Source organism: Aulostomus chinensis, chromosome 19 (genome assembly GCF_037954235.1).
Source record: "Aulostomus chinensis isolate RoL2024-O1b breed Wild chromosome 19, RoL_Achi_v1.0, whole genome shotgun sequence".
In the NCBI taxonomy this organism is placed as follows: domain Eukaryota; kingdom Metazoa; phylum Chordata; class Actinopteri; order Syngnathiformes; family Aulostomidae; genus Aulostomus; species Aulostomus chinensis.
In genome coordinates, this window is record NC_141338.1 from 16,855,539 (window position 1) to 16,865,324 (window position 9,786).

Genomic DNA, 9,786 nt, shown 5'->3' on the forward strand with positions numbered 1-9,786 from the left:
TATGTACAGTAATATGTGTTCACAGACAGTAATATGTGTTTATGTAAAGTAATGTGTGTTCATGTACAGTAATATGTGTTCTTGTAAAGTAATGTGTGTTCATGTACAGTAATGTGTTTTTATGTACAGTAATATGTGTTTATGTACAGTAATGTGTATTTATGTACAGTAATGTGTGTTCATGTACAGTAATGTGTTCATGTACAGTAATGTGTGTTTATGTACAGTAATGTGTTCATGTAAAGTAATGTGTTCATGTACAGTAATGTGTGTTTATGTACAGTAATGTGTGTTTATGTACAGTAATGTGTTCATGTACAGTAATGTGTTTATATACAGTTATGTGTTCATGTAAAGTAATGTGTGTTCATGTACAGTAATATGTGTTCATGTAAAGTAATGTGTGTTCATGTACAGTAATGTGTTCATGTACAGTAATATGTGTTCATATACAGTAATATTTCTTCATGTACAGTTATGTGTTCATGTGCAGTAATATGTGTTCATGTACAGTTATGTGTTTATGTAAAGTAATGTGTATTCATGTACAGTAGTATGTGTTCATGTAAAGTAATGTGTGTTCATGTACAGTAGTATGTGTTCATGTAAAGTAATGTGTGTTCATGTACAGTTGTGTTCATGTGCAGTAATGTGTTCATGTACAGTAATATGTGTTTATGTACAGTACTGTGTTTTCATGTACAGTAATATGTGTTCATGTACAGTAATATGTGTTCATGTACAGTAATATGTGTTCATGTGCAGTAACACGTGTTCATGTACAGTAATGTGTGTTCATTTGCAGTAACATGTGTTCATGTGCAGTAATGTGTGTTCATTTGCAGTAACATGTGTTCATGTGCAGTAATGTGTGTTCATGTTTAATTCCAGCTGTGCTTCTCCAGCTGTGCCACTCCAGCTCTGTCCAACCAACAGGCTGGACAGAGTCTGCATGCACCTTTTTCATGTGTTGACAACAATGTAGCGTAACATCTGTCGTGTTCTTTTACTCTGGCAGCACGTCAAGATAGAAAATATGAAAAATAAAGTCCATGCAGCGCGCCGAGCAATTTTTGCCTTTATAAAAACATGGTTTTGTTCCCCGCCTGAGATGTTTATGATATACCCTCACATCTAAGCTCAACTGTCATCCAGTGACATCCCAGTACATCATGATGGACACAAATGAGGCCGCTACAAGTTGCTAAAGTGATACAGAATGCATGAGTAGGTATAAAGGATGTTTGACACCCTGTGACAGATGCGTGGGTTTAAAGTTGAAAAGTATTGCTTAAAAATTACATCATGCATGAAATCATTCCAACCGGAGCCACTGAGACGGGATTGGGTTTCAACCTCAGGGCTACAGGCAGAGCAGGAACCTCAACAACAGCACGGCGGCCATGGCTGTTGATGCCTTTTTGAAAATCCTTCTTCTCTTCTCTTGCAGCAGAGCATCCCTTTCAGGATTTTTTTTATATATAGATTAACAAAGAATTGTATCATTATCTGGTTGCCATGGAGTATTGAAATCCGATTTAACTTCACCCTCCTCAACCAAAACTTCAAGGACGCATATCATTGTTGAGGTCAATTGAGTCTATAACATTGAATTAAAAGATTATAAAAAACGTACTCATCATGTCTGTCAGTCTGTCACTGCGCCAATGCTGCACTCTGGAGCAAATATCCCCAGCGGCATGGCGCTGCAGAACACAATTACTGTGCTGTGGAACAAAGACAGAACGGTGTGATTTTGATGTGAATGACATGATCTCTGCTTCATCAGGCTTGCTTCCTCCAGGATGTCGTAGGAATGACGAGGACTTGTAATTCTAGGTCAGATCAACAGGGTGACCTGTGACTCGGGGGGTGTGTTGCTGCACCACGCCTTCGCCCAGCAACAGTCGTGGCCAATCCACCTCTTTCCTGACCCAAGATGTTCCTGGCATTATATGTACTTCAGTGAATACGACTTTTGTTGAACAATCATTAGCTCAAACTCCCAAAACTATTTGCTCTTTTTTTAGCTGCTGCTGTGAAGCTCACAGTAAAAAATCCAACATCGCAACATGGACGCCCCAACGCCATCTCGTAATTCAGTGGTGTCAGACGGCCACAGCAGACATATAGATTCTCGACTTCCTTCCAGCAGGGACTCCCACCAGACATCTGAAGTTCAGAAAAGACCTGACCCTCACCACCGAGTTCTTCAGGTGTTTCTGGTCGAATGAGAGGTGGATCTGGTGGACGCACAAGGAGGAGTACATTAAAGTTGAAATAAAACATGTCATTTCCTGTTTCCACCCAAACTTTAATAACGTGTCCCTCTTTGGCTCATTTTCCACTCTAACACACAAACAAATGTGTTGTTCTCTGCTGCCTTCATTTTACTAATTGTCACTGTTGCTGCCGCATTTTCCAAATCTGTACTTTTTGGAGTGAAATTACAATTATTCTTTTGAACATAAAGGGATAACAGTTGACAATAAAAGTGAAAAACTTCTAACCACATTTCACATTTACTGATCCGCAATAAGTGAAGAAGAGTTCAGCGAAGTCTTTCACTTAGTTAGCAGTTTGTCAAAGAGCTCCGAGTTGACGGGATTTGATTTAGGGTTAGGCGGAAAATACTGAAGGGAATGAGTGCTGACAGCTGCCCATAAATATGGATACGGCACTCCAACGATAACCCCAGGATTCACAAATCACAGTTTTTTTTTTTTATTTTGCTGCTGTCAATACATATGTGAGCTGTGTATTTGTGATACCGCTCATGGACTTAAAGTTATCTACACTTTCCAGACACGGCCTAGTTGAACTGTGCTGCGTTTTCATCTGTAGCGTTTCAGCCGCGGTTTAAACAGAACGTGTTGCAGACAATGTGTACAATAAATAAGGTCATGCAATGAAATTTAACATTCGCCACATGAGCACTCGCCTGGCTGTCTGAACTGGTTCGACCCTTTCCGAGTGTCTTTCCAAGATTTAAGTTCAGTACTTTTTTTCCCCTCAGAATGAGTTCTTGTATCATCATGCGGACGCTCTGAGAAAGACACAGAAATGGAAACACACACACACACACACACACACACACACTCACACACACACACACACACACGTATACATATTCATAAAGGTGAGTAAGCAGCCACCTGTCTTCTTGTTCTCCTGCCTCCCCACAGCTCTCAGGTAGCAGCCAGCTTTGCGGACGGCGCCAGATGGAAGCTGAGGCTTCCACAGGTGCAGTCCAACAGGGTTTATGAAAGCACCATGGATCAAATGTGTGGGGGGTATCAATGCCAGTACAAAAACAAGGATTCTAAAAGTATTATTAAGCTGTGTCATCAGCTACAACAAGTTCAGACTTCAGCTGACGGTGTTTTTCTCACTTTCAGAACCAGATGTAAATCGTCTCATCAGTTTGGAGTATCTGGGTCTTCGGTGTTGGAACAGAATTGCTCTCATGAAGTGCGTTGCGTGAATATTAAAGTTGAGAGGTAATAATCGTACCGACAACTAGCAGGTACCTCTACCAAGACGATATGATTTTATCAGATCTAGATAGATTCCAAAATATAATTCATAACTCCTAAACCTTCTTCGAAAGAAAAAAAAAGTAAATGAAATCCTGAGCCGCAAAATCTGCTATTATATCCAGATTTGGCGCAGATGAGAGATTTTCTTTGTTTTTAAAACACACACATTTTTATTTTCCACGATACATCTGGTACTTTAAATTTACAATATTATGCAATGTTAAAATTGTCATAAAAAATTTAAAAAATGTTTTTTTGAAATGACCTCCACAAACTAAAAGATTCCTCTTCCTTCCTTTCATGCCCCCCCCGCCCCCCCAAAAAAATTAAAAGGTTCAATGGTTTTTGTGTAATCTTGTTCAGGACCTGAATCCCGTCATGCGCCTTCACAAACTGCACCAGAACGACGCCTGCGAGACAAGAAACTCATTTTGCAAGTGTTCAAAACAATAATATGATTATTGGCAATGGAATCACGTATCAGTTTAAAGCTTCAGTGCACAACGTTTGTCTCCATTTTCGTGGAGTGACAGTTACGAGACTCCGCTGCTGACGTCACAGGTCACCAAGCCTGCTACTAAACAGTTTTATGCGCCTAGCAACCCTCGTGAAAGGACTGGTCACAGATCTGGAACGTCTAGCAGAGCCACGCTATAACCGGAAGTAGCCATGTTCATATCAACACATCTTCAGCATCAGCATCCTCAGCTATTAGTCTGATCCACTGTGGCAACGCTTACTATTCAGAATAACATAGATTAAGCACTTACAATGATAATAAAGCGCAAGCCTCTTATATACCCAATAAAGCCCTGTGTACAGCGGTGGTACGGTGGTGCAGTGGTCAGCACTGTGGCCTCACAGCCAGAAGGTTCCAGGTTCTAGTCCCGGCTCCAGCACAGGATCTTTCTGTGTGAGACTCCATGTTCTCCCTGTTCCTGTGTGGGTTCTCTCTGGTACTCCAGCTTCCTCCCACAGTCCAAAGACATCAAGAGAGGACGAGGCTGATTGATACTCTAAATTGACTGTAGGTGTGACTGTGAGTGTGAATGGTTGTCTGTCTCTATGTGTTGGTCCTGTGATGGACTGGTGACCTGTCCAGGTTGAACCCCGCCTCTCACCTGAAGGCTGCTGGGATAGGCTCCACCCCCCACGACCCTTAACAGGGATAAGCAGAAGACAAGGGATGGATGGATGGACTGTGTACAGCCACTTGAGTAAAATGAACCATAAAGAACCGGATCACCAAGTCAGTGAGAAATTCAACTATACTGCTCGATGTGAGTCCTTTAACTTATTAAAGATCAAGTCACAATTGAGGTAAATCATCCAGAATGATGCTTTAAGGAATTATCACAGTGCTGTAAATGAGGTACAAAATTATATTTACCTCTGACTTTCCATTAATTGTATCAATCCCTTCAATTACTCGGACAAGCGCTTTCACAACGGGCCCTGTGGCAGCATAACAATTATATGAATTATAATTTGAAGAAAATGTGACGTTCCATGCAGCTCACGTGTTTTCTTTGGCTCACCTCTTCAACTTCATATTGAATTGATTCAGTCCTGGTCTCATTGGTAATGTTAGACAGTGTGTACTGCGATATTATTCAGAGACTGGGTGCTGAGGATGTGATGACCAGCCACCGAATTACCCCGCATCCTACATTTTTCATGCTATCTCCCAAAAATCTCTCTTCACAGCAGGCTCTATTGTTTATAGTCTGTAGCAAAGAAAATGTGTTTCCACTGGGGAGAACAAAATGACAGACTTTCCAGTCAAAGAGCCTGCTCTTTAAAAGTTTTTCCAATTTCATTTTATACACAGTTACCATCAAAGCACTTGTACCAAAGCGTCATTTCAATCTTTTACGAAAGTGGCTTTGAAGAAATTGCAGCAGATACCAAAGAAAGGAGCTTTTCTCTTGGATTCCTCCAGCAAGAGAGATAAAGGCTTTGTCATTGTTTGTGCTACATTCACACACACAATATGCCACAGCGCATCCGCCGCTACAGCGTCAGGGAAGTATGAACCTATTGGTACTGACAAAATATACACAAGCTAGGCCCGAGCTGAGCACGGATGCTCGGGAGGCATCACCTCAGATGTATGACAAAAAATAAAAATCGTGACAGCCTCGTCTGGGAGAGCCCGGCGAAGAGGCACAGCCAGCGAGTCCTCATCAGTTTCTATTACCGTGGCGTGTTTGCCGCGCGTTGTCACCAGTGTTTGGATCCAGCTGGAGGGTAATTAATGGCTGGAGTCAGACAGGAGCAGACGAAGGCCAGCCAGATGAATAAAGGTGAGGGATTGGTTCTCTGACGCCGTGAGATCGAACTGGCTTAAACGGTTATCAGCCCACAGATATTGATATATTTCACCTGGCCGCAGCTGATGTGAGATGCATCACTGAGAGCTGCACCCAAGGGAGGCCCATAGCAGTAGTATGTCACTGTGGCTCTACGGACCGCAACACTAAAGGTCCAAGAAGATTAACACGATGTACGAGGTCCTCAAAGATCAGATTGGCCTTCTTAGGACGCGGGATGACTCCAAAATGTCATTTATTTAATAAATGCAATTGAAGTGTTTGCTGCAATAATGATTCCTGGACACAGGACACAGTTTAACCTGACACATTTTTATTTTTTGGATAAACGACAGTCATATAAAACGGCCCGAACTTTCACCAGCAGTCCTCCTCCCTCACTGAATCAAGCTATCAGAGAGCTGAACGAGGGAAGCGATGGATGTCAGCGGACTGAAATAATCTTTCAACTGATTCCAATCATAAATAATAAAAAATAGATTGTCATCTTCAAAGTAATTCTTTTTACGTCTATTATTTAACTCGCCTTCTTGCATTTATGCGTCGTGTCAAGTCACTCTAGCAGTTCCAGTCATTTGAGGATAAGCCCCAAGAGCAAGAGAGGTTTTAGTGATTCTCAGAGTAACGGCGGGTCCACTCACAGTCACCTTTTTCGAGTTATGCAACGATATCGTCGGCGAAAACCACCATGTATTCATATAGGAGGCTTCTCCTCATTGTAAAACCTTCGCCTTCCTTCCAGCTCTGACTTCAGCTGTTATCGAGACCTTCTGGTTTGTAACGCTCACATCCTTTTCACATGTATTTAGCAACATCCCCAAGCCAAGCAGTTGCCTCTTGATCAGCTGTTTCAAGTATCAATTGTTTGGTCTTCTCCATGTCGCGCTTGAGCTGCTGTCCCGCCTGTGGGGGCCGATGTCCAGTCCTGAATCTCCGTTTGCTGTCAAACAGGGAAGTTCAAGCTGAATAACGAAGCGTGGCCTACTGAGGTTTTCCCCCCAACGTTATTTTGCAAGGGCACCACCAGATATTTAATTTAGGACATGGATCAAAACACTGCCAACAACAAATGTGTTTTCGTAAGTTGATTTGACTTTAAGATAAGATGTTTTTTTTATGTAAAATAGTCCATTTTAGGCCAGTCCCTGGGACACAGTCTGTGTTTTATGGCATGAATAAGTGATGATTAATTAATGTCTACCCACTAAAATGTGGACAGCAATCTTCTCAGCTCTGCTTTCTTTCTTCCTTGGGGACTGACGTTAAAGGAAACAGATATCAGGATGCATGAGAAAAGATATGTCGGTCGGGACAGATGTAGAAAGTAAGTGTTGTTTTTGATAATTAAATGCTGCACGGCGAATTTTTCTGACTGTGACGCCGTTTCTCCTTCCTTCAAACATGTGGGAGGGAGAGTAGCAAGGGTGGCAGGAGCTGTGATGGTGGGAGGCCACAGTGGAAAAGGAGTGGAGAGGAGCAGATGGTGTGGAATTCTCAGGGTTTATTTCAGGAGAGTTCAGTCTTTACGGCTCATATACTGACTTAATTATGAGACAGAGGGGAGAGTGAACCCCTGGAAGAAGGATTTAAAGAGGCAGAGAAATCTTCATTAAGCCCTCAAGGAGAGTGAGCAGCACTCGGAAATGAGGGCAAAAGGTGTAGTAATAGGTAGTGGAGAAGCGGAAATGGAATTAGGTCTCTTTATAACATAAGATATGAACAAAGAATTAGTAAAATTATGCGCATATCATTTTCAAGTGAAACATAAAAACACCACGAATCTCAGTTACCCAAGAAAGAGGCGGAGGTCTTTGTAGTCACTGTACGTACATACAACAAAATTAGTCCTCTGCATGGCGGCCATGTGAGGCACTCAGGGATCAGCTCCAGATCCTCTGCCAGGGTCTCGGTCTGGAATATTAACCTAACATGTATGTCTTTGATGGTGGAGGGGAGCGGAGCGCCTGGAGGACACCCACGCAGACAGGAGGAGACCATGAACGCTCCCTGTACAAAGGACCCGGGACAGCTGGGACTTGAACCTTTTGTTGTGAAGCAGCAGTGGAAAGCAGTGAGACACCGCGTGGTTTAAATGTTAACGTCTATGCTCTTCAAGAATAAATCCTGAAGTTGTGTTCAAGGGACCTCCCTTGTGGCAACCAAACTTGTGGGAGTTTTTGTTGTTTGTGTGTCTGTAACTTGAGAACCTCCTCCAAGAAAGAGGTTGTTCTGTAGTTGTCCAACTGCAGTTTAATGTGTGTTTTTTCGCATCTCTCAGGCAAAATTGCTGAAGTATAAACGTAATCTGTGTTTGAGTCAGATGAAGCCAACCTAAGCTGCTCACGACTGCACACGTACGCTAAATTAGCCGCCCCTGCTTGCAGCACTGATACTTCATGTTTAACCAGCACATTTAACTTGATCCACTTTATGTTGTTAAACAGCAGAGCAACAGCGATGAGCAGACACGCTAGCTAGCATACTTTGGCACGCTAGTTGGGACGAGCTGCAGTGCTATGGAGGCTAGCCTCACATCACTCAATCCTCCTGATGTCTCCTGCTAGCAAGCGCGTCCCCGTAGCGGCTAAAAATATCAGCCTGAAGACTGAAGCGTGGCAGCAGCCAACATTCTGCTTGTCCTCCGCTGTCTGACTCAAGAGACGTCAGGAGAATCTTCCTGACACAGCTTCAAGCTAAGTTTTGCTCAAAATTGAATATTTTCAACTTACAAGAATATGCCAAGAGGCAAAAAGGCATCATTCCTTGCAAGCTTTCATCCACACAGGCCAATACATGCATTTGTTAAATCACACCTGGATCTCCCCTTTGTTTTTCCCCTTGGATATTTCCATTTCAACAAAAACCTCCTACTCACCTCCACCAATAATGATTTTAAAGCAATATATACTCCCTTTAGAACTCACGCTCAGAACTCTGTTTTTATCTGTGTCACCTGTAAAGGCCAAAATGGAGCATATTTAATTGACTGGCTACTGGATTCAACCTGTGGAGGGTCCAGCAGCTCAGCCACAGCAGTCAGCAGAGAGGAGAAGCTCCATCTGTTACACGAGGCTAATGCGTGTATGTGTGTGTGTGTGTGGGGGGGGGGGGGGGGGGGGCAAAATTTACTGTATGTTGCATTAAACAGGTCAGCCTGGTCTCTTAAGACACCTCAGAGGGACTGCAGTAAAGGCGGCAATCTCCTTTTATCGTGTGGATTTATTCCCGCTTTAGGAGGTGAGTCCCTGCAATCTTCATCAGCTCCTTAACCTGCATCGGCTGAAAGGATGAAAAGTAAAAGAACCAGCCTGGGACGAGGGGGGGAGGGAGGGGGGGGCTGTACTCTGCCAAAACTTTGTGCTGTCTTGAACACTGTCAAATGCAATTATCACCTCAGATGGCCAACTTGATTATGGTCGCCAGGTCCCCTCGGTGTTCTCATGATAACAGCTCATCCTTTATTTCTCCTCCAGCGTTGCAGCTTCGCGTTCCAGCAGCTGCAACCTGACAAAGCCACTGTGCTTCTTATACTGTGCAGTAAATAAAGCCTCCTTGCAGCTTTATGTTTTGTCACCGGATGATCAAACACCTAACAGAGCTTTGCATTAAAGGCTTAGAAAGACTGACTGTTGCAGAGTTGGCTGAAAGTTCGAAAAGAGAAGAAAAAAAACAACAAAAAAACAAAACACTGACTCACAATACTGTCAATTTGTGGTTCTGACTGAGCGGCTGGCAAAGTGAAGTTCTCACAATCGATAATCAAATTAATCCTGTAAATCTGAAGCATATAAAAACAGGATTGATTGATTGAGGTGGAAGAGAACCCCGGTACACTCGTGCAGCTGCTGAATGCCCCCCCCCCCCCCCCCCCCAAAAAAGAAAAAAGTGACTTCAAGAATCAAAATTAAATTTAC

At 42.9% G+C, this 9,786-nt stretch overlaps 1 long non-coding RNA gene across 1 annotated transcript; it reads left to right on the forward strand.

Moving 5' to 3' along the window:
* Positions 1 to 6,916: 6,916 nt before the first annotated feature.
* Positions 6,917 to 7,894, forward strand: LOC147244238 (uncharacterized). The gene is made up of 3 exons (XR_015110299.1): positions 6,917 to 6,951; positions 7,141 to 7,196; positions 7,824 to 7,894. It is a non-coding gene; the product is annotated as an uncharacterized LOC147244238 (long non-coding RNA).
* The last annotated feature ends 1,892 nt before the right edge of the window (positions 7,895 to 9,786 follow it).